This window comes from Coenobita brevimanus, unplaced genomic scaffold (genome assembly GCF_032717465.1).
Source record: "Coenobita brevimanus isolate Jiangsu-jjx unplaced genomic scaffold, ASM3271746v2 jjx.HiC_scaffold_2647, whole genome shotgun sequence".
NCBI classification, from domain to species: Eukaryota; Metazoa; Arthropoda; class Malacostraca; order Decapoda; family Coenobitidae; genus Coenobita; species Coenobita brevimanus.
The window spans coordinates 130721-157899 of record NW_027643595.1 but is presented as its reverse complement, the minus strand read 5'-3'; positions in this window follow the sequence as shown (position 1 = coordinate 157899).

The window sequence follows — 27179 nt, the reverse complement described above, 5'->3', positions numbered from 1 at the left end:
CCGTAAAAGCCAGAAGTGTGATCGCTGCCTGTGATGATGTGAGCAGCTATGATGACCTTTGCAATTTCTGGCTCAAGCATGTTTCGACAGCTGATGTGAGCTTTCTTTCGCTTTATGTATAGTTCACCTTGGATATCATGAGAAACAAACGCTGCTAGAACATAGACATCCGTGTCTTCACTGTCAACAATGACAGGTGCTGTGATGCCATTGCTGCGCAGCTTGGCATATGCAGAAAATATCATTGTGTCTGCCTCTGCATGGGAAAATGCAAAGTCTTCTTTTTCCTCATTCAATTCTAGGAATGTTGCATTGCCGCCTTCACAGTACAAGAACTTTTTCTGACTTCACTTTGCGACAAGAAATCTTTTATCATAATTTGCAGTCTCCTTTTGTTACTTTCATTTGTCATGACAGACTGAAGGTCACTTTGATTCGGGAATTTTTCTTGGAGCTTTGGATATTTCTTTGGCTGTCTCCCGTGTTTAGCGATTCGGCGGTCATGCTCATCATCTTTGATTGAGTGGGATAAATCATATCTGTCATTCACCAGAATAATGGTGGTGGCACGGGGATGTCTAGAGATGATTAGGTCATGTATTTTTGTGAGATAGTGAATCCATCTATAACAATCCCCATCCCGTCTCTTAGCCTCTCGGTCTTCTGCTGTTGGGGATGCAAGTCTCCAGATCATGCCCATGTCAATGATGCTGACATAGTCATCTAGGGTGGCTGATGTTGGTTCAAGGCTGAAGTAATCAAGAAGCTTGCTTTTTGCTGTTTTTCTCATGGAACCATCGGCATTGAATAATGACAAACTCTCCTCGGTCACCCTTCCACTCAAAACTCTTTCAGGGTCAACGGCACCCGACCCTTCTACAAGACTCAACACTGCCGCTAACCCTGACCTTTCCATGTCAGTCATCTTCATCTGTGCACTTGATTGTCCACAAATTTTAATACTGTCAAAATTTTTCCTCTTTCTTGTGTCGATTCTTGCACTAATGTTTTTTGATTTTGAGAAAATCCGCTCCTCAAAAAGTGTCCCAATCTGGTCTCTGGCTTCTGGGAGAGCGGCTTTGGTGTCATCGATTACATCTTGTGGAGCAATGATGCCTGATTGGAGTGATCTTAGTGTTGGATTTGAAGTGTCGAATGGGTCGACATTGAAGTCTTGAAGACATGCAAGCAAGTCTTGAACAGCTTCTTCATCCATCTTTAATCTTGCAGGTTGACACTCCTTGTGTCTTCTATTTCGTCGCTTACAGTTGAGACTTTTGTTAAGTGCAGACTTAATTCTTGCAATATTGTTAGCATTTCTTGTGGTTGAGAACAACTGCTTTTCATTTTGCAAAAGATTAAGCCACCCTTGTTTTAACTTCGAGTTTAGGTTCATTGTTGTCTCAATCCACATGTCAAGTGGCATGCAAGAATAAGGAAGACCTGACATTGATTGAGCAAAATTTTGGTTAAACCATGATTTTTGGGTCTCTGGTAACGTAGATAGCATTGCCCAGAAATCTGACAAATAGCGTGCGTACTCCTTGTTGTTGTATGCTAGCAGTCCAGGTAGCATATCATATGATGAGGAGATATACTCTGGCCCATTCTGTGAGTGACAAGCATGTATGTTTTGGGCGAGTGGATCAGACATTTCTAAGAAAGAAATCCAAAAGTCTCCCATGTCCGACCCGGTTTGTTCGTAAACCTTTTCCACTAGCTCTTTGAACTCATCATCTTCTTCAAGACTTTGATAAGTGTTTGCAAGGACTTCAGTTTGAGTGTCTAAAGCAGTGGTTTTCAACCTTTTTTCTCTTACGGCACACCAAGCCAGGCGTAAAATGGACGAGGCACACCATCAGTATTTCAAAGTAGAACTAATGACATGCATACGTCAAGCATGTTAATTACTGTTAATTATTTATTATTTTTTATGGATTATCAAGGTTTTCAAAATATTACTTTCTTCTGCATATTTATTACTCCAAAATTACAGTGAAATATGATGTCCTTGACAAAGTTACCAGCTATCAAACACAATAAAAATTATGAAGATTTAAAACACAAAATAATGATTTTATTCACGCACAAGCATATGTAAAAATAAATGGCCTTTTCATGGATACAAATAACATTGGGAAATGAAACATGATGTCCTTGATAAAGTTACTACCCATTAGAAATAATGTGAAGATTTGAAACTAAAGATACTAATTTTATTCGAGCACAATAACCATTAAAAATAAAACGCCTGTTCAAACAGAAATATCAGTGGGTAATAAAACATGATGTCCTTGATAAAGTTACTAGCCATTAGAAATGTACATGAAAATTTAAAACTGAAGATATTGATTTCATTTAAGTAAAAACATGACTAAAAATAAAAGCCTTCTCCATACATACAGTTATCAATGGGAAATTTGACCTTGTTGTTTCATAATGTGCCTCATCCGAGGTCGAATGGTGGAGAGGCATACCCTCAAGTCCTCCTCCAGTGTCTGAAGCCGCGACCTGTTCTTGTTTTTTACTGTGTTCATTGCAGAGAAGCCAGCCTCACACAGATAGGAAGTTGAGAAAGGAAGAAGAGCTCCAACTGCTTTCTTAGTAATGGTAGGGTATTCGTCTCAAAGGGACAACCAGAAAGTAGTCATGTTTGTGGATTCATGCTTTAGTTTTAGTGCTCTGTCATTCCTGATTTCTGTCAGCTCATCCTCTTCGGTAACTGTTAGCACTGCTGACTCGTACGTACTTGCCACAAACGGATTTCTTACCCAGTCCAAGCACGATATCTCAAGTCATGGAAAATACTTTTCAAAGTTCTTACTCAGTAGCGACAAGCTTTGTAGAATCAACGTAAGAAGATTTTTGTCCAGTCTGCAATCTTTTGTTAATTCAAACATTTCAAATTTGTTCTCTTTTTTTATTCTGGATCCCCACAACGTTAGTTTTTCCTTAAATGCATAAATTTTATTTGTACAAGTAAGAATGTTTTCGTTCTTTCCCTGCATACTCTTATTGAGAGTGTTCAGTGCTTGAAAAATGTCAGCTAGGAATGCCACTTTATTGCACCAGGTTTCATCACTAAGTAGGTCAGCCAGTTGAGACCCTTCTGAAGTTAAAAATGTAAGAAGATCCTCTCTTAGTTCATAAAACCTTGAAAGAACTCGCCCTTGAGATAGCCACCTCACTTCTGTGTGCAGTAGCAGTTGTGTGTGAGCAGATTCCATGGCAGAACAAAGACTTGAAAAAAGCCTTGATTTTAATGGTCCACTTTTGATATAGTTAGCTATTCTGATTGTCTCATCTAATACTTGCTGCAACTCAGGAACTAATGATTTTGAAATAAGGGCCTCTCTATGCGGGAAACAATGTGTAAAAACAATGCCAGGGTTTTTCTGTTTTGCAAGTGCAATGAATCCTTTTATTCTCCCTGACATGGAAGGGGCACCATCTGTGCAGATACTCATGCATGATTTCCATGACAAATCATTTGAGCTGAAATAGCTGTCAATCACCTCAAAAATATCTTGACCTCGTGTTGATTCTGGAAGTGGCTTGCAAAATAAAAATTGTTCAATTATGTCTTCATTACAAACAAACCTGATAAATGCTAACAGCTGAGCTTTTCCAGTGATGTCAATTGACTCATCCAACTGGATGGCAAAAATTCTCATTTCTTTGATACAAGCTATGACTTGTGACTCAACGTCTTGAGACATATCAGAAATACGACGACTGATGGTGTTATCTGACATTGGGATTTTCAAAATCTCTTTTTCACATTTTTCACCAAACATGATGTTCACAATTTTGCTACATGCTGGTAATTTTACTGACTCTGCAATTATATGTGATTTCATTTTTTTGGCAACTATTTCTGCAACAGCATAACTTGCTTCTTGAGCTTTGGCAGATACAGTCGTGATTCTGGTGATTTGTTGAGACTGGCGTGTTTGGTCAGTGATAAGCCTTTTAAAATATTCAGTTGATTTCTCACATAAATGAGAGTGCTTTGTCCGAAGATGTCTTTTAAGTTTACTTGGAACCATCGCTTGATTTGCTAGTCTTTCGCCACAAACAACACAGACAGGACGAGGTTCCTCTTCTCCAGATGAAGTGAATCCGAAGGACAAGTAGTCTTCTTTATACTGTCGCACAACTGATTTGGAAGTAATACTGTCTGTCCTAATTGTCTTCCTTCCAGAACTAGTTCCGGCCACACTAGCTTCACTGCCCTCATCTTCTAACGTTCGTTTCTTAATTACAAATCTATCCATATCTCCTGATCTTTACTTTTAAGACGTATACAAGGAATAGGGGCGCCGGGCAGCGCGTCCAAGTGCCGCTGTGGTGAAGGCCCGTCTGGCTGAGAAAATCCGTTAGCCCGGAGGCCCGGCGGAATAAGGGTTACCAGTTCGTACATACAGTGTGATATGCCCCCCACAAATAGGGTATAATATAAATTCACAATTAATTAAATTCATTGTCATTATGCCGTGACACATGATAGTGTCATACTCATAGATGTCACATTTGCCATGTGCACGTTGTTTGAGGGAGGATCAATCTTCCTTCCCCAATTCCCACGGCACACCTGCAGTTGCTTCGTGGCACACCAGTGTGCCGCGGCACACTGGTTGAAAATCACTGGTCTAAAGGATGCCTTAGAACATCAATTTTTTCTTTGATGTTATCAGACGGTTCTTTGTTACAAAGGATTCCTTGGAGCCTTTTGTATATCAAAACCTCTCGCCACAGAAGTATGCATCTCAGACCCCTTCTATAGTGTTTTCCTTGCAAGGCTTGGTCTACAGATCCTCCTGCTATCACACCAGCTGCCACTTATGTATCTGCCATACCTGAGCCTTTAAATCTTTTGTAGATGGCGTTCATGTATGACATTTGTTGATGAAATGCTCCAATAATTGGAATGATGCTGTGAAACCTGTCTGGGGATTCAGATTTGAGCTGCAGAATGAGTTTGTAGGTTGGCATATCCCCAACAAGGAAAGAAAATGGAATTCTTTTTTGTTCTATTGCATTTGTCAGCTTCAACATAATGTCATACAGTACAGATTTGGTAGGAGGTTCTGGATATGTAGTATGATAGTATGGTTTGCTTTTCCGTGGTGGATACTGACAGCAAGACTGGAAGCCACTGTATGCTGGTACTTGTTGAGCCTCAGGGGAGGTCCTTGTACCTTTGTCATCCATTCGACAGATAGTGTGTAGTACGGATCGCATTCTTTGCACCTTTGTGCAATTCTCAACTCTTTCCACCTCAGGACGCACTGGGGGCTCGCTCGAAGTGCCCATAGGGCACTTGTACTGCCGAACCTGAGTCATTTCGCTACATTTCTGCTTCAACTTTGTTGTAATCTCATTTTTCTTAATGATTCTTGGCCCTTGTTTATCCCGTTTTTCTTCATCCTCTAATGGCTGAATGTACATAACGTTCGTTCGGTGTGCTCCAGAAGCATCGCCAGTCACTGAGTCCACCTTGAAGTCATCATTGTCGACGATTACTATTGCTGGTTTCGCGTCAGCAATCTCTTGGGGGCATGATGAAGAAGTCTCTACATCTTGTAGAGTCCAGTGGTCGTATAATAGCTGAACATCTGCATAGCTGATGCATGCTCCAGCTTTGTGTAGTGTGTCTGTCAGTTCTCTGCTCCTCGTCATACCATGAACAGTTACCCCGTGTTGATCACTGTAGATGTACGCTTTTTACTCACATGATAAGTTATCATTGATGCAAGACTGAGGGTAGTGGGGCTCAAATCAGCAGTCTTTCTTGATGGGGTTTGCAGTAAACTTAGAAGTTTTAGCAGCAGTGGCGATATCTCTTCCCCCTCTTCTAGCTCTTCAAGATCGGGTGGCCACATTGGAGTTGAAACCTCTTTAATTTCTTGCGCCAATCTTGGTGCTAAGTTTTCAATGAGCTGATCATCGCTTATTCCGTACGAAGTGATGGCAGTGTGAATAGAATCACCTCCTCCACTCACATCATACACCCACTCACTTTTGTTCTTGTTTTCTCTCTCTTTAAATGCTATTGAATCTTTATATTCATTCAACAACAGTTCTTTTAAGTAGGATGATTTCATTTCACCAACACTATAGCCATAGTCACCGACAATGTGCTTATAATCATTAAGCAAGGATTGCAGTGAGCGAATCTCATGTTCAACAAAGATAACATTGTCAACATGCTTGAAGAACACTCCTCTTGCTTCCTGGAGGGTAGCACTCAGAACATGCATTGTGGCACCACTTTCAAACCCCCTGCCTAAATTCTGCACATAATGCTGCCAACATTTTGGATGATATCTAATGTCAGCTGCAAAAGGGTCAGATAAAGCAGATACTGATTCAACAACTTCTCCTATCCTCTCTTTGAGCTCTGCCTCATGAGTCATTATAACGTGACGCTTAAAGGATGCAGAAGTGAAGTTTAGAATAAATGAAGTAGGAAAGGTGCTGGGAGGAATGAAAAAAGTGTTTAGATGTCGTTCGCTTAGAATGGATGTAAAGAGAAGGCTGTATGAGGGTGTTGTGGTACCGACTGCATTGTATGGGGCTGAAACATGGAATATGGGTGTAGCAGAGAGGAAAAGTTTGAATGTAATGGAGATGAGGTGTCTGAGGAGTATGTGTGAAGTGATGCCTATGGATCGAGTGCGGAATGATGAAGTGCGAAGGAGAACTGGAGTTGTTCGGGAGATGGCTGGTAGAGTTGAGCAGAGGGTGTTGCGATGGTTTAGGCATATGGAGAGAATGGATAATGAGCGATTGGTGAAAAAGATAACTAGATCTGATGTGAGAGGTGTAAGGCTGAGAGGAAGACCACAAATTGGATGGATGGACAGTGTGAAGAGAGCGCTAGATGCAAGAGGGACGTCTGTTGAGCAAGGAAGAGTGGCTGTGCGTGACAGAAATGGGTGGAGAGAAATTGTGAATGAATAAGTGATGACGCAGCCCTGAGGGGATATCCTCCCCCATTTGGTCTGATCAGCTATTTCAGGTCAGGTGCAGGTAAGGGGATGAGTCTGTTATGATGTGGCAGGGGTAAAGCAGCTCTGCTGTCGGGCCCTGCTGCGGATGTCACTGATTGCATTGCGCAGTTGACCCTTGTGCAGTGTGGTGCGGTGAGGATCTGTCCTTTCTCCCCTTTGGGGCTAAGATGGGAATGAACGTCTTTGAATGGATGAGTAAATGGGGAGTGTGTCGTCCTGTCTCAGCTACCTCCCTTTCCTTGGGGGAAGCAGCCTAGGTATATAGATGGATAGATAGATAGTGTATCAGTGCCTGTGTGTATCAGTGACTGTGTGATTCAGTGCCTGTGTGATTCAGTGCCTGTGTGTATCAGTGCCTGTGTCATTCAGTGCGTGTGTGTATCAGTGCCTATTAGTGCCTGCGTGTATCAGTGCCTGCGTGTATTAGTGTGCGTGCATGCGCTGATCAGTGCTTGTATCAGTGTTTGCGTGAATGAATATGTGCGCACTCTTTCAGCCTCTTCCATTTTGGACTGAAAGAATCGTTCCATTTCCTCCACTTCCAAACCCCGCATCCTCTCACGTTTACCTCATTCAGTTGCATGCACTCACCTCTGCATCATGTTATCTGTCTCTGCCTCCTTCTCTCTGTCTCAGTCTCTCTCTCGGTCTTTCTACCCTTCTCCTTACCTGATTTCCTCTCCTCAGTTTTCCCTGTCCTTGTAACTGATCCAATCTCTCTCTCTCTAAATCTTCCTCTGCCTGTGCCTCTGTCTCTCTGTTAGTCTCTGCTTCCGTATGTCTCTTTCTTTGTCTGTCTCGGCAGTTCCACTTAAGGTGAAGAGTTTTGAGATGTCATAAGTTGAATAAAATCTCCTGGTAGTTGCAATAATTAAATCTAGTAGACATCGTATTGAAGGGGTTCATTATTGTGTGGATACCGACAAGCAATTTTATTCATTTAGGAAGCAGACTTTCCTACTTGAAAGGGTGAGCTTTAGTCTTCATATCCCCCTCATTACTGTTAGGTCATCGGATTGAAGGTTAGATGTCATAAGGTTTTGGCCCATATTATATGTGACTCTTGAGATTTCCTAACACGTTTTCCATAGCGAATTATTTTGTACATTACACCTTGGTGTCATTCTGAAGGTTACTGATGGAAATTGTGTTTATATCAAAACAATAAACGCAACATACTAAAGAATCCTTAAGGTTTAATACACATAAATCCCTAAAAAAAAAAAAAAAAAAAGAGTGCTATGAAACCTATGTCGCTTGGCACTGCGTCGTGAGTGTTTGTAAAGATATTATTGACTGACTTTAGTAAGTGGTTTGTGAGAACTGGTATGTATGTATATGCACTTGAATGTCCACACGTACTTGCTGCTTCTATCTGTCTCTCTGTCTATCTGTCTATCTATCTATCCATCATGCTATCTATTATGATTTGTAATTATAATATGGAGTCCTGACATATACACGCTACGTCTCCAATCCTGGCTGAAAGAATTAGAGGGTGTCAGTGTGGGTAGCACACACGTCTACATGTGTATTCTATTCACACGTACACACACACATGCTACTCTACATATTCTGTTCACACACATGGTACTCTGTATGTGTATTCTGTTAACACATACAAACACATACGCACGCACACACACTACCCTATGTCTGTCCTGGCCTGAGTGTAAGTGTAGTCTATTCATAAACCCACACACATAAACAACTACTCTGTGTGTCCTGGCCTTTGTGTGTATGCATGTGGATATCAGTCAAGTACACACGTTTGCACACACACACACACACACACACACACACACACACTACTGTCCTGGCCTTTGTGTGTGCATGTGGATATCAGTGAAGTACACATGTTTGCACACACACACACACACACACATACACACACACTACTGTCCTGGCCTTTGTGTGTGCATGTGGGCATTACTCAAGTACACACAGCTTCAAGCGTACACGCACACGAACACACACACACACACACACACACACACACACACACACACACACACACACGCAAAACCACGTCCACCTCGTGCGATACTTGACTTTGGAAGGACCGACCAACAAAAGACCGCAATGCATAAACCACTTTGACAATGCAGTAAATTTAGGCGTGTCGACAGGGACCAAGACTTTTACGAGAGAGTGAAATAGGGAGAGAAAGACTGCAGCCAAGACGTAGGTCACAGAATCAGATGGGAGGAGGGGGTTGTGTTTATAACGTTTTCTGAATCTTATTTTAGGCCAGTCTCGCCTAACCTATCCATATTTGCTCAAACTGAACCTGGCCTAACCTCGAGTGACCTAATTCAACCTAAAATAACCCAAACTAATCTAACTTAACCTCACCTAACCCAGTCTAATTGTATTTAACCTCACTATCTCACGTAACCTCCCCATACCTAAACTAACTAATTCTGATGCAGCCTAACGGCATCTAACCCTGCCTAATCCTACCCAGTCTCACTTAACCATACCATACGTGACCTAACGAAACCCACTCAAGCCTCAAATGACCAAATCCCAACCGAACCTAACCCAGCCTAACCCAACCCAATAGAACCCAACCCAAAATATATCAAAACCGAGCTATTCTAAAGCAATCTAACCTAATCCGTCTATATCTAGTCGATCTGAACCCAACCCAACCAAAAATTATCTAATCAGACCAAACCCTGCCCAAAGTGACCTAACCTAACTTTCGGTCGCCCATAAAATCGCTATATAAGAAATTATGCTCTCTGAAAGTCTACGGGTGTAACAGTCCAAGTTTCGCCGGTTCTGTGTACAAGTAGAAGATGGTGTGTGTGTGTATCTGTGTGTGTGTGTGTGTCTGTGTCTGTGTCTGTGTCTGTGTGTGTTTACGGTGTGTGAGTTGTGTTCTGTAAAGAAAAATTTATACTCTGTCTGTCTGTCTGTCTGTCTCTCTCTCTCTCTCTCTCTCTCTCTCTCTCTCTCTCTCTCTCTCTCTCTCTCTCTCTATATATATATATATATATATATATATATATATATATATATATATATATATATATATCTTTACTCCAGTTCAGTTTAGAAGTGCATGTGTAAGTCTGTGTCTGACCTTTTACCATATATGTCTGTTTGATTCGCAACGGCTTCAATATATCATCTTGCCTGGTCATTACTTACAGCCTCGTATCTGCATCATAAACCGTGAAATATTTAATTGGCGAACCGTGGCAGGAGTACGAGAGAAAAAGAGGAGGGATAAGAGATAAAGAGCAGAGAGTAAAAACAAAAAGAACAGAGTATGAGATAAAGAGAGCAAAAGATTGAAACAAAACGCATAAAGGCATGAATGGAGCCAGAAAAAGTGAAAAAAAGAAGAACGATAAAAAGAACACAGGATAACAGTAATATACGGCTTGGATAGGTAGCTCTGAGGTCTGATTAGGACTATGAGGAGTGCAAGCATAAGCAGACGAGACTACGTGGTTCAGAGGCTGATGAAGGCTATGAGAAGACCATGCATGATTTGAGAGAGTTGTCATCGTATAATCAGAGAGGACGTGTACGACTCCCAGTATGGTGTATGTCTATCTATCTATCTATTGCCAGACGCCTCAATCCCGTTTGGGGTGGCCACAAACAAATCGCCTCTAAGTCGCCCTGTCCCCCGCCATTTCACTGCCCTGCTCCCAACTCACACCCCCCTCTCTCATATACCTCTCCACCCCATCACTCCATCTCATCCTCGGCCTCCCTCTCCCTCTTCCCCCCTCCACCTCACTCACGTACACTCTCTTCGTCAGTCTTTCACCCTCCATCCTCTCCACATAGCCAAACCACCTCAGTGTGTTCCTCATAACGCTTCCTATCACATCCACATCAAGACCACAACGCTCCTTTATATCTTCATTCGTCAGCCTGTCTCTCCACGTGACTCCACAGGCTCCTCTTAAATAACTCATTTCCACTGCTCTCACTCTTGACTTGTGTCCTTCCAACAATGTCCAAGCTTCACTTCCGTGTAATCATCAGTAAAAAGCCTTGCACGAGGGTGGTCGGAATCTAAAAACATGCTCTTGACACATCACTAATAAGAGGAGTGTAATAGATAATAAACACCGTTGCACGAGAGACAGGTGGGAGGCTTTGAAAAACATACCATCAACAGATTACCAATAGGAGGTGTGTAATAGACACCCATGTAACAGACACGAGAGTACACCCTTGCCTGAGAGATGGGGATCTGTAAACACACCAGTGACGTTACCGATTGGAAGAGTGTAATACACAGTAAACATGTTTACTTGAGAGGAGGCGGAAAGCTTTAGAAACATTCCAGTGATATATTAACCTCCATATTAAAGAAAGCACTGAGATATCTATTAACGCTTGCCATAAAAGACTGAACCTGAGTCTGTTATCTCGCAGCCACATACGAACAGACATAAAACAAGGCATATCCAATGACTTTCAGTACAGCAACGTCTCTTCAAGCTTATTCTTACTTCAGATGACTTTATTCAACTTGGACAACGTATCTGCTAATGAAACTTGGGCAGGATATCTGGTAAACAAGGCTGTATCTACTGCAGTTTTTCTAATTCCAGTATTTTCCACGACGCTCTTATATAATCGTCCACAGAGCGAAATAAACTGAAAACATTTGCTGTATTCATGAAGAAGCAACCGTATCTATAAAAGGAACTGTTCTTAAGCAGTTCACCTTTAGTCACAAGAAACACGAGACATACAAGCATATAATGCTGCAGTAACACAAAGCACAAACAAAATATATAAAACAGACGAAAAACGGAGCAACAGTTACAGAAAACACATGGAGCGCGCGCGCGCGCGCACACACACGCGCACACACACACACACACACACACACACACACACACACACACACACACACACACACACACGTATCCTTCCGCGTGCACACACAATCTGGCTGCAGAAGTTCAGTTTTTCTTCCTTTACTTTCAGCAACACTGATGTGGTTTGGTCATAGGAAGGTAATGGGGAGTAAGAGATTGGCGTGGAAATAGAGGTGGACCAAGAGCAAGGTGGAAGGATAGAAGTGAGGGAGTACATAAGAAATATATATGAAAGTGGGATAACAGAGAGAAAGGGGACGGAGGCAAAGAACAAACTGAAGTGACAGTGTTCGATAATGAAAGTTCATGACTGCATTTAATACTTTCTGAGATTTGCTCCAGAAACAAAATCTCTGCGCCCGCCCAACCGTCCCAACTCTACGGACGGACACCAGTGATAACATTACCCTCCACTGACTTTGGTGGAATAGATGTTCTGCTGTGGGATAGATAGTTGGGAGGAGAGACAGATTATAAATAATGAGGTGGTGGGCAGACAAAAAGTCCGTGAGGGAAGGTGCATATGAGTGATGAAGTATAAAGGAGAAAAAATAGGTAGGCCAATAACAACGTGGATGGAAAGAAAAGCCAAGGAGTACATGAAGGAGAGAGCATGTGAGTGAAGAAAGATGAATGAAAAGTTGGCAAAGAACTGGGTGAACAAACAATGTAAGATAGTACAGCACAAAGAGAAGTATGTATGAGAGTGTAGTGGTTGGAAGAAGAGAGGAAGGCCAAGACGATCGTGGATAGAACATGTAGGGAATACACAAGGGAAGATGTAGAGTGGAGTAGTTGCGAGGAGAAGAAAGGTTAATCTAGATCAAGGATGATGAAAACAGATGGGTAGTATAGGACGGAGAGGTGGACGAGTGGTTGATGAATAGAGACTGAGATGAAGGAGCTTTTTGGTTCCGATCACATTTCACTGGATGAGGTGTCAGACAAAAACCTCTATATATGCATATGAGTGATGAAGTATAAAGGAGAAAAAATAGGTAGGCCAATAACAACGTGGATGGAAAGAAAAGCCAAGGAGTACATGAAGGAGAGAGCATGTGAGTGAAGAAAGATGAATGAAAAGTTGGCAAAGAACTGGGTGAACAAACAATGTAAGATAGTACAGCACAAAGAGAAGTATGTATGAGAGTGTAGTGGTTGGAAGAAGAGAGGAAGGCCAAGACGATCGTGGATAGAACATGTAGGGAATACACAAGGGAAGATGTAGAGTGGAGTAGTTGCGAGGAGAAGAAAGGTTAATCTAGATCAAGGATGATGAAAACAGATGGGTAGTATAGGACGGAGAGGTGGACGAATGGTTGATGAATAGGGACAGAGATGAAGGAGCTTTTTGGTTCCGATCACATTTCACTGGATGAGGTGTCAGACAAAAATCTCTATATATTCACAGTTCCCTGAACAACAGAAAGAAACGCTAAATAATTCGTCAAGCTGAAAGGTAGACTGTTATTTCCAGCACAGTATCAAATCTGTTATATTCTGATCAGCCTCTAAGAATATTAACCACATCGCTGCCGTGGATGCATCTGGGTATTTTAGTCAGGCTAATACAAGGTTATTCAGCTCTGAGAAGTCTGTCAGTATAATCGTTGGTAACTTTCGATTATCCTTAAGCTGGTATGGACACAACTATTGTATTCAAATTAACATCAGGTGATTATTTTTACCTGAGACAAGTCATAACATTCAAAGGATAGATCGCCGCAACTTACACAGATTTCGTAATTATAAATTCCATCAGACTACTCACAGTTTTTTAGGTATTTCTTTCTATTTGCAGACGATTTTATCCAACTGAGAATACCGTTGGACTTTTTTTTTCTGTTGGAGGTGTTAATGAAGGTTATACGAGTAATAAACCCCTCTTGAAAACTCTCTCCCAAACTGAACCATATCGTTTGGAGTTAGTAAAAATAAATTAACTGGATACAAATATAATAGATGCTGGAGCTTCAAGACCCATTGATTATGCCTTTGGCGTCATGTGGTAAGAGAGTGGCTTTGAATGGTGTGGTGTGGCCTCGCTCATGTCGCCGGGAATGAAGTACCTCGCATCCCAAAACGTTAATGAGACAGACAGACACAACCTTTCCTTGAGATGCTATCGCGTCCTTTTTAAGCACTCCGGCCTGAAAGGATTTTACCTCTCCTGTGAGATGACATTTTTTCTTTTATTTCACTCTTACTGTCTCCATATGATGGCTTTGAAGAGACTTTCAGCTTTGAAGAGACTTTTAGATATGAAAGGGTTTCACACACACACACACACACACACACACACACATATATATATATATATATACCCAGGCTGCTTCCCCCAAGGAAAGTGGGGTAGCCGAGACAGGTCGACACTTACCCATCCACTCTAACACGGTCATTCGCATCTTAGCCCCAAGGGGGAGAAGGGACAATTCCTCACCGCACCACACCGCACGAGGGACAATTGCGCCATGCAGTCAGTGACATCCACAGCAAGTCCCTACAGCAGAGCTGGTTTAAATGTAGATATTGTATTTGTGTGTGTGGTATGTATGTTGATTTGTGAAGTTTGAGGAAGGTATTTGTATTCAGGGGTGTGTGAACCCTGAACGTGACCAAGGCTGGGTGGTGGACTATTTTAAACGTAAAGTGTGGGGGTGAACCCGTTGGTGTCCCGCGCCACAGTGGACACCTGCTGGCTCCCACACACCCTCACACCTCTACACCACAGCATCCCATCACACCACAGCAAACCACACCACACTACATCGTACTGCATCACACATCAAACCACTACACCAGACTGTCACACAACATCACACTACACTGCCTCACACCACACGGCACCACGCCACTAGGATAAGCTTGCCTCAGCGCAGTACCACATCACTAAACTCACCCCAGCGCCTCACCACACCACACAGCATCCTACCACAGTACACCGCTCATACCACCCGCATCACACCACACTCATCGCACCACACCACACCACACCACACCAGACGCCATTGTACCACAGTGCACCACACCACATCAAGCGACATCACATCAAACTAACCCACACCACTCCTCACCACACCACTCTTCACCACGCCTGACAATACCTCACACCTCACACCACCTCACAACACCACAATCCAACACACTGACCTACAGCACGCTCCGTTACAGCACACCACACCACACTACACTACAACACGCCACTGTGCACTACATCACACCAGGCTGACTACACCATAAAACACTGCTCAGCACCATACAATAACGCACCAAGCCACACCACACCAAGCCATATCACATCACACTCTACAAACCACACCACACCACACCGAACCGCACCACACTGCACTGCACCGCGTCACACCACACCACTCCACACTGCGCCACACCACGCTGAACCATACCACACTGTACAACACCACATCACACCAAACACCAAACCACACCAAATCAAACCACGTCACACCTCAAAACACCACACCGCAAAGCACCACACTGCACCAAACCGCATGTCATTGTACCACACCACAACACAGAACAACACACCACAACACAACACAACACATTGCACCAAACAGCATCACACATCACCGCTCACGCCGCCCACATCACACCATACCTTTCACCTTGGTCACAAAACACTACTGTACACTGCGCAGCACCACACCATACCACACACCATACTACACCACACCACACATACCACTCATCACGCATAAGACTGTATCGACTGCAATCTTTGTAATTCTAGTACTTTCCAAGAAGGTCTTATACAATCGTCCAGAGAGCGAAATAAACTAAAAACATTTGCTGTATTCAGGAAGAAATAATCGTTACTATAAAAGGTACTACGCTTAAGCAGTTCACCTTCAGTCACACGAAACATCTATCTATCTATCTTTCTATAGCCCGACGCCCTAATCCCGCTAATGGTGGCCGCAGACAAAACGCCTCCAAGTCGCTCTGTCACCCACCATTTGACTACCCTCCCCCCAACTCACGCCCCCCTCCCTCATATACCTCTCAATTCAATCACATAAATCTGCAGTAACACAAAGCACAAACAAAATATATAAAACAGACCTAACTTGGAACACAAGATACAGAAAGTACATGGAACACGAAGCGCGCGCGCACACACACACACACACACACACACACACACACACACAAAACCACGTCCACCTCCGCGATACTTGACTTTGGAAGGACCGAGCAACAAAAGACTGCAATGCATAAACCACTTTGACAGTGCAGTAAATTTAGGCGTTTCGACAGGGACCAAGACTTTTACGAGAGAGTGAAATAGGGAGAGAAAGACTGAAGCCAAGACGTAGGTCACAGAATCAGATGGGAGGAGGGGGTTGTGTTTGTAACGTTTTCCGAATCTTATTTTAGGCCAGTCTCGCCTAACCTATCCATATTTGCTCGAACTGAACCTGGCCTAACCTCGAGTGACCTAATTCAACCTAAAATAACCCAAACTAATCTAACTTAACCTCACCTAACCCAGTCTAATTGTATTGAATCTCACTCTCTCACGTAACCTCCCCATACCTAAACTAACTACTTCTGACGCAGCCTAACTGCATCTAACCCTGCCTAATCCTACCCAGTCTCACTTAACCATACCATACCCGACCTAACGAAACCCACTTAAGCCTCAAATGACCAAATCCAACCGAAACCTAACCCAGCCTAACCCAACCCAATAGAACCCAACCCAAAATATATCAAAACCGAGCTATTCTAAAGCAATCTAACCTAATCCGTCTATATCTAGTCGATCTGAACCCAACCCAACCAAAAATTATCTAATCAGACCAAACCCTGCCCAAAGTGACCTAACCTAACTTTCGGTCGCCCATAAAATCGCTATATAAGAAATTATGCTATTTGAAAGTCAACGGGTGTAACAGTCCAAGTTTCGCCGGTTCTTTGTACAAGTATAAGTTTCTGTGTGTGTGTGTGTATCTGTATCTGTGTGTGTGTGTGTCTGTGTCTGTGCCTGTGTGTGTGTCTGTGCCTGTGTCTGTGTCTGTCTGTGTGTGTTTACGGTGTGTGAGTTGTGTTCTGTAAAGAAAAATTTATACTCTCTCTCTCTCTCTCTCTCTCTCTCTCTCTCTCTGTAATATATATATATATATATATATATATATATATATACATACATCTTTACTCCATGCTACTCTGCATATTTATTCTGTTCACACACATGGTACTCTGTATGTGTATTCTGTTAACACATACAAACACATACGCACACACACACTACCCTATGTCTGTCCTGGCCTGAGTGTAAGTGTAGTCTATTCATAAACCCACACACATAAACAACTACTCTGTGTGTCCTGGCCTTTGTGTGTATACATGTGGATATCAGTCAAGTACACACGTTTGCACACACACACACACACACACATATATATATATATATATATATATATATATATATATATATATATACACACACACACACACACACACATACAAACAGGCACACGCTCACAAACACAGACACAAAGACAACCTAACACAGAACCACACCAGCATCCCACCACACGTCCAGGCACACAGCCATAGTTCTGCACAGTCTCGCCTCCAAGGACACACGCTATCCCTCCACACAAACACCCACTCCTTTACATATCCAAATCTGCACACGTAGCCCTGTCGCCACCTACGTAACCTCAACCTCACCTCCACACACGTAGTTCCACCTCAACAGACGTAACCCCACCTCCTATCATTAGTACACTATTACATCTTCACAAATGTTGATTCATATACACATACATATCCATAAATCGACACACAAAGTTCTGTTTCCATATACATAGCCATACCTTCATATAGATGCAGCTGTCCCTGAACACATAAGGCCACACCGTCCCACACACTACTGCACTTACACACATGCTGCAGATTCACCTTAGACACTGCTATATTTCCCCCCCCCCCCACACAGACATATTTATTAACATGCATACCCAAACCTCCATCCACAAAGGATCACTATGAACTCGGCCATCCCTCCAAACGCAGTGTCCCTCCACGACGCATACACAGGCTCTCCTGCATACACACAGACATTTCAACACACACACACACACACACACACACACACACATATATATATATATATATATATATATATATATATATATATATATATATTGCCCAAGGTATTCTGTTGAAGGCTTACATGTTTTTATGCTCTCGAGTTCCTTTTTCTTTCTCTTTTTTTCCACAGTGTTGTAGTTCTCGTTGGCTGTTTTGTGTTTGGTTTTTGTGTGTGTGTCTCTCTCTCTCTCTCTCTCTCTCTCTCTCTCTCTCTCTCTCTCCCTTTTGGGGTGTTTATGCTCCTCTCCTGAACAGCTGTCTTCCTGAACTAAATCAAACAGAAAGGTAACGAACTCTCTCCCATCCATGAAACTGAAACCAAACAATATTTCCCCATGCATTTCAGCGTGTATGATAGTTCTGAGTAGCCAAAATATATGTTTATGCTAAAAAAAAAGTTAAAATATAATATATTTCTTGAAATGTGAGGTGCATAGTTATTTCACAGCTCTGTCTTCTGTTCAGTTGTTAAAATTTAAACAGAAAGTGTTGTATTTCACAGCTCTTCGCCTTACTTCAGAATGCAAAATATAGTGGGAGTGTAAATATTCTTTGTTTACCTCGCTATCACTGTTCAGATTTCACTGCCTGACGTCTGTGTTGGTACCAGGACACTGTCAAGCATTGTCTTGCCTTCCATGTATGCATTTCCTGCTTTCAAATCACTATTTTCCACTGCTTCTCATTAATAATCTTTTGTCTTCCTGTCTTCCACATTTGCATTTCCTACTTCAATTCACCATCTTACACTTGGTCATTAAGTAACTTATTTTCTCCTTCCTCTTTCTTGCTCCCATCCTACGCACTCTTTCAGCCTCTTCCATTTTGGACTGAAAGAATCGTTCCATTTCGTCCACTTCCAAACCCTGCATCCTCTCACGTTTACCTCATTCAGTTGCATGCACTCACCTCTGCATCATGTTCTTTGTCTCTGCCTCCTTCTCTCTGTCTCAGTCTCTCTCTCGGTCTTTCTACCCTTCTTCTTACCTGATTTCCTCTCCTCAGTTTTCCCTGTCCTTGCAAGTGATCCAATCTCTCTTCCTCTAAATCTTCCTCTGCCTGTGCCTCTGTCTCTCTGTTAGTCTCTGCTTCCGTTTGTCTCTTTCTTTGTCTGTCTCGGCAGTTCCACTTAAGGTGAAGAGTTTTGAGATGTCATAAGTTGAATAAAATCTCCTGGTAGTTGCAATAATTAAATCTAGTAGACATCGTATTGAAGGGGTCCATTATAGTGTGGATACCGACAAGCAATTTTATTCATTTAGGATGCAGACTTTCCTAATTGAAAGGGTGAGCTTTAGTCTTCACTTCCCCCTCATTACTGTTAGGTCATCGGATTGAAGGTTAGATGTCATAAGCTTTTGGGCCATATTATATGTGACTTGATATTTCCTAGCACATTTTCCATAGCGAATTATTTTGTACATTACACCTTGGTGTCATTCTGAAGGTTACTGATGGAAATTATGTCTATATCAGGAAACCATTTACTATACTGGGTTGTAACCATATAACCAGATTTTGGCGCCTGGTGGGTTAGTGGGTAATTGTGATGTTCCAATTGGATTGAGCTGGTGAAGGTTTATATCTAAGGGGTGGTTGGGGTTGATTGCTTATGTAATGCCACTCAGGAATGAGTGAGGCTGGTCACTCTCATCTTAAATGTCGGGACCAGTTGCCTAGCCCCGGGCTCCTATGCTCCACATGGGGCAATGTAGGATTGGATGATGAATAGATGGATGAATTATTATTAAAAACATCTTGCATTTGGTATTGCCAAGTTATTTAACTCATGTTGTCTCCAGATGATAATGTTCTTGCTGCCAACAAGCTACTTTTGTTAATCAAGGTTTGAAAGGAAAGAACTAATGTGTAGTATATTTTCAGGTGTGTGAGTTGACTGAGCCATGGAAACCGCCTACAGAGAGGGAGCAGGGGGGGGAGAAGAAAGCCAAATTAATACCAACCAGCTGCCACGTTAATACCAGCCAGCTGCCTGGACAGGAAACCAGAAATTCCCTCTCTCCTACGGTCCACCATCCTCCTCATTTGGCTTAGGGAGTTGACGGAGAAGGAAGGGGAGACTGAGGGTAAGGTAGGAATGGAGAGGTATATGAGAGGGGGGGAGCAGTGAAATGGCAGGAGACAGGGTGACTTGCAGGCAATTTGTTTGTGGCCACCCCTTACAGGATTAAGGCGTCCTGCTATAGGTAGACAGGTAGTGTAGATTTATTCAAACCAGAGACCAGTATCTCATTTTGGTGTGTGTTTGATTTTTTGCTGAGCAGATAGATGATGATTGGATGACATTTGTATGGGGGAGTACATGATGAGGGTTGACAGCACTTATTTAACTTGAAAAGTTGGATGGATTATTGGATGGTTTTTATGAAATGCATGTGTGTGGATAGTTATGCCTGTGTTGTGGTATCAGGATTTCAGGGGCTTGAATGATGTGTGGGGATGTGGCCCATTAGGCATGCCATTGAGACTTAGAGTAGTTCTCGTTATTCTTAAAGTAGTTATTATTATTACTATTATTATTATTTGTGGTAGGTGGGGGCGCTCACCATCCACTCACTCGATGTAGTGCTGTTCTCGGGTGTCTGCCCTTTCCTCTCCTCCATCCTTCTTTCCTTCTATTCTCTTCTGTCTTTCTTTCCTTCATTCTTTCCTTGTCCTTCTGCCTACGGGTGACTTTACATTCCCTCTTCTGTCTTTCTTACCTTCATTCTTTCCCCTTCCTTCAGCCTGTGGGTGACTACACTGAGTGACAAGTCAAATGGTTTCCTGTGCACCAGGAAACCATTTACTATGCTGGGTTGTAACCATATACCCAAATTTTGGCACCTGGTGATTTAGTGGGTAATTGTGATGTTCCAATTGGATTGAGCCGGTGAAGGTTTATATGCAAGGGGTGGTTGGGGTTGATTGCTTATGTAATGCCACTCAGGGATGAGTGAGGCTGGTCACTCTCATCTTAATTGTTGGGACCAATTGCCTAGCCCTGGGCTCCTATGCTCCACATGGGGCAATGTAGGATTGGATGATGGATGGATGGATGAATTATTATTAAAAACATCTTGCATTTGGTATTGCCAAGTTATTTAACTCATATTGTCTCCAGATGATAATGTTCTTCCTGCCAACAAGCTACTTTTGTTAATCTAGGTTTGAAAGGAAAGAACTAATGTATAGTATATTTTCAGGTGTGTGAGTTGACTGAGCCATGGAAACCGCCTACAGAGAGGGAGCAGGGGGGGAGAAGAAAGCCAAATTAATACCAACCAGCTGCCACGTTAATACCAGCCAGCTGCCTGGACAGGAAACCAGAAGTTCCCTTTCTCCTACGGTCCACCATCTTCCTCATTTGGAATAGGGAGTTGAGGGAGAAGGAAGGGGAGACTGAGGATAAGGTAGGAATGGAGAAGTATATGAGAGGGGGGGATCAGTGAAATGGCAGGAGACAGGTCGACTTGGAGGCAATTTGTTTGTGGCCACTCCTTACAGGATTAAGGGGTCCGGCTATATGTAGACTGATAGTGTAGATTTATTCAAACCAGAGACCAGTATCTCATTTTGGTGTGTGTGTGATTTTTTGCTGAGCAGATAGATGATGATTGGATGACATTTGTATGGGGGAGTACATGATGAGGGTTGACAGCACTTATTTAACTTGAAAAGTTGGATGGATTATTGGATAGGTTTTATGAAGTTAAGAAGTCACTGCATGATGGTATTGTGATCCCTACCCTGACGTATGGAAGCGAGGCGTGGACCTTGCAAGAGGGGAACAAGTCAAGAGTGAGAGCAGTGGAAATGAGTTACTTGAGAGGAGCATGTGGAGTGACATGAAGGGACAGGTTGACGAATGAAGAAGTGAAGGAACGCTGTGGGGTAGATGTGGATGTGGTTGAAAAGATTAGGAGAAATACACTGAGGTGGTTTGGACATGTGGAGAGGATGGAGAATGAAAGACTGACTAAGAGGGTGTATGTAGGTGAGGTGGAGGGAGGGAGAGGGAGGGGTAGACCGAGGATGAGGTGGAGGGATGGAGTTGAGAGGTATATGAGGGAGGGGGGGGGTGAGTTGGGGGGAGGGGAGTCAAATGGTGGGTGACAGAGTGACTTGGAGGCGTTTTGTCTGCGGCCACCCTTTGCGGGATTAGGGCGTCGGGCTATAGATAGATAGATAGATAGATTTTATGAAATGCATGTGTTTCGTTTTTAAAGGCTCCAACATGCTTGCATGTGTCGGCCTTGGTCACCTAATGGCGTCTCTCCACACTGCACGATCCATTGCAGCCTCCCTGTTCAGTCCCTTAACCCTAAGGTCACACTTCATGACCTCGTCCCATGTCTTTCTTGGTCTACCCCTCATAACCCCACCGCCAATATTAACACTTCTCACCTTCCTCACCCAATTATCGTCCCCCATCCTCTCCACATGTCCAAACCACCTCAAGCTACCTCTCCTCATCACAACACCAATACACTCCAGTCCCATCCTACCTCTCAACTCTTCCATTGTAAACCCAGCCCCTCCAGGCCTTGGACGCAGGGACGCACTACACATCCACCTAATCATTGTCATTTCTGTATGTCTGAGCCAGCGAATGTCTTCCTCCTTCACTGCCCAGGTCTCACTGCAATACAGCATTACACTCCTAGCACATGCTGCATACAAAGACCCCTTAGCACGTAGGGAGAGCCCTCTCAATGTCAGGAGAGGCAAGAGCTCCCTGAACTTCTTTCAACCACTTCTCACCCTAGCCACAGAGCTAGCTCCAGCCCCACCTCCAGCACACAACATGTCTCCCAAATAACAAAACTCTTCCACACACTCAAGAGATTCACCAGCAAGTTCAATCATTTCACATCTGACAATCTCCACCTGCTCACCCTGGCACGCCGTACACATAAAATCAGCATTATCTCGCAGTCTACCTCTGATACCACTACATCTCTTATGCACCCATTTATCATACACACCGCACAAGATGGAATTACTTCCCACGCCCTTATGGCAAACTGCACGTGGCCACTCTCCCTCGTCTTTGACAGTACCGCCACCAACCCTAGATATCATCACTTGTTTTATCTGCATTTACCCTTAAACCCTTTTGCCCCATACCATCTCTCCACTTCCTAAACCTTTCCTCCACCTCCCTTTCATTCTCTGCAATCAACACCAAATCATCAGCATACAACAACTCCCATGGTAGTCCGTTTCTAAAGTCACGTGAAAGGGCTTCAAGTACCATGATAAACAACATGGGACTCAAGACTGACCCCTGATGCACACCAGCATTCACGGAAAACTCATCACTCAAATCTCCATTCACTCTCACCTGGGTGTGAGCACCCACATACATGGCCATAACCACCCTAACCAGCCACTCCTCCAAGCCAAGCTTTCTCATTGCCCACTTCACCACCTCTCTAGGGACTCTGTCAAAGGCCTTTTCCAAATCAACAAAAACGAAATAAAGATCCCTTCTCCTACCAATATAAATTTTTCCTGAAGCTGTCGAACAATGAATATGGCATCAGTGGTCCCCCTACCTGGCATAAACCCAAACAGCATCTCATCAATATTCACTCTTTCTCTAATCATACCTTCTAAAACTCTCCCCATTACCTTCATTATCTGATCTAAAAGCTTTATACCTCTGTAATTTCCTCTTTCCAGGGCATCACTATACACATTTACAATTACACACTTCAGCCAATCATCTGGGACAACACACTCATAAATAACCCTATTTATCAGATCAGTGACTAAACTCACCCCTATATCGCCTTAGGCCTTCAACATTTCGGCAGTCAACCCAGACACACCTGCTGCCTTCCCCACCCTCATCCTGCCTATTGCCTCACTCACAGTAGCAGTATCAATGAAAGGCCAAGGGCCAGACACTGGATCTGCTGGCTCCAAACCTTCCCTGTCCCAGTCAAACTCCTCATTCAACAACTGGTTATAATGCTCTCTCCATGCATCTTTAATATCCTCACTGTTCACCACTACCCTTCCTTCATCATTCTTCACACACTGTTCACCTATGATATCCCGATTATCCCTCTTCACCTGACCTGCCACCCTAAATATATTTTTCCTTTCCCCATGATTTAGGTTATCAAGTAATTGTCTCTGTGACTCAGACTTTGCCCTGTATACCTCTCTCCTAGCCCTACGCTTGGCAGCCAAATATTCCTCTTTGCTACCACCCTTCTTCCATTCCCGGAAAAGCCTTCTTTTCTCCTTAATTGCAGCTTCTACATCCTCATCCCACCACCAAGTTACTTTATGTCTTGGTGGCCCTCTTGTCCACCCGCATGTTACATCAGTAACTCTCAAGAAATATTTCTTGAGGGCTCTGTACTGTTCATTAACGCCTCTGTCTACAGCTCCCTGTTCAGCCACCACTCTCCTCAACTCGCTATAGAAGGCATCTCTTACTACTTGGTTTTTCAGCTTTCATATTTTCCTCCTAGGTACATAAGTCCTCTTTTTCATCACTTGTTCTTTAAGCACCATATCACAAATCAATAGTTTGTGCTGCTGCACACACTCCTCACTTCCTATAACTTTAACATACCTCACTAACCTCCTATCGGCCCTCCTAACCAGAAAATAATCTATCTGACTGCTATTTCCCCCAGACTCATACGTAATTAACCTACTGTCTCTTTTCCTAAAATATGTGTTGCACACAATCATGTCCGTTGCCTCCCCAAACTCGAGTATCCTTTCCCCTTCTGCGTTCCTTAGACCATATGCACATCCCCCATGCACTCCTTCATAACCTTGTGCTGCTTCACCTACATGACCATTTAAGTCCCCTCCCAAAATCACTATCTCATCATCCCGCATTCCACCCACTACACGTATTAAATCATCCCAAAATCTATCTTTCTCTGATTCATCCAATCCTGCCTGTGGAGCATATGCCAATATAATCACAGCTATCTTTCTTTCCAACAGAATTTTCACTACCAATATCCTATCGCTTACTCTCAAAACATTTATAACATATTCCACCCATTTCTCCGCAACCATCACACCAACACCTCCATATCCGTCTGTCCCCCCCTGCCAAAACAACTTATAGCAACAGTCCTTCCCAACAATCTTTCTGGCTGATCCACCCCTGTACCGGACTTCCTGCCAACACGGCACATCCACCCACCTCCTACTGAATGCCTCAACGACTTCCCCTGCTCTTCCCCTCAAACTTCCCACATTCCATGAACCCACCCTCATCCCCATGGATGATTTACTGTCCTCAGGCTTACTTTGAAACTTATTTTGTTTTGTCTTCTTCAGTATTAATAAAGGGGGACAGACACAGCACAGGTCCCACTCACTGCACAGTCCCAGGTCCAGGCAATGGATCTGGGACCCCTAGCCCACCAGCTTACCAGTGGCTGTGGTAGTGGCCTCGGGGCACCCTGCCAGGACAGCTGCAGGGACACCCTCCAAGCGCGTCTTGGCACTGCAACTATCCCGCCATTATACACTCACTGATAGGGCAGCCTCCTGGGGTGCTACTCCCAGGTTCGAGCCCCTCTCTATTGGGCGTAAGCGGCAGCCTGGGAACCGCAATGCCCTGTACCCTCTAGCACAGGCCCGAGCCCCATCTCGCCCTGGACCCATGATATATGCCGGCGGAACCCCCGCCACGCCTCCCCCCAGAAGTCCGCCAGTAGGTAACGGGGGCGAAGTTTTCTGGCCGCATGCCTTTGCTGGCGCCAACCCCTGTAACGTAGTGGGATACGTTGTGTGAAATGTAAAGTGCATGTGGTGTAGTGCATAGATAGTTAGAGGAAATGTTTGGGAGAGTATGCTGGTCTACTCTCCATGTTACTGTCACACTGAAAAGGTCAGCAAAGGAGGATGGTTAGATAGCTAGTGAAACAGGAGCTCCAGCTCTCCCTATCACCAGCATTCCCATTCCCCTCGGGAGTACTACCCTGTTCAGCCCGTGCTACGGCCTCCTCCTGTGTGTGGATAGTTATGCCTGTGTTGTGGTATCAGGATTTCAGGGGCTTGAATGATGTGTGGGGATGTGGCCCATTAGGCATGCCATCGAGACTTAAAGTAGTTCTCGTTATTCTTAAAGTAGTTATTATTATTACTATTATTATTATTTGTGGTAGGTGGGGGCGCTCACCATCCACTCACTCGATGTAGCACTGTTCTCGGGGGTCTGTCCTTTCCTCTCCTCCATCCTTCTTTCCTTCCATCCTCTTCTCTCTTTCTTTCCTCATCCTTCTGCTTACAGGTTACTTTACACCCCCTCTTCTGTCTTTCTTTCCTTCATTCCTTCCCCTTCCTTCTGCCTGTGGGTGACTCTACACTGAGTGACAAGCCAAATGGTTTCCTGTACACCAGGGAAACATTTACCGTGCTGGATGGTAATCATATAACCAAATTTTTGTGCCTGGTGACTTAGTGGGTAATTGTGATGTTCCAGTTGGTTTGAGCTGGTGAAGGTTTATATCCAAGGGGTGGTTGGAGTTTATTGCTCACATAATGCCATTCAGGGATGAGTGAGGCTGGTCACTCTCATCTTAAATGTTAGGATCAACTTGCCTCATTGGCCGATGTAGGATTGGATGATGGATGATTTATTATTATCATTATTATTATTATTATTATTATTATTAATAATATAACTTGGAATGTAAGGGGAGCAAATGATGAGGTGAAAGAGAGAGAGATTGTCCAGGTGCTTGAGGATGCGAAAGTGGATGTATGTGGAATAACTGAAACAAAATAGAGAGGAGAAAGTGTGAGAGAATGGGAGTATGGATGGGGTATATGTGCAGGAGTAGGCGAGAATGAGAGGGCAAAGGAAGGAGTATGTATAGTTGTGAGTAAAAGATGGAAGAGGAGCATAAGACAGTATGGATCAGTTGGATCAAGGATTGTGTGGGTAAAGTTGAAAGTTGGAATACAAATGTGGGCGATTGTGTGTGTGTATGCGCCAACGCAAGATCGTGCTAGAAGAGTGAGAGAAGAGTTCTGGACAAATGTAGAAGTGTGCATGGAAAAGTTTGGAAGGAATGAGAGAGTGTTTTTGATTGGTGATATGAATGGTAAAGTTGGGAATGTGAAGGTGGATGGAATAGTTGGTGAGTGGGGTGTGCCTGCTGAGGTAGATGAGAATGGGAGTGCGTTA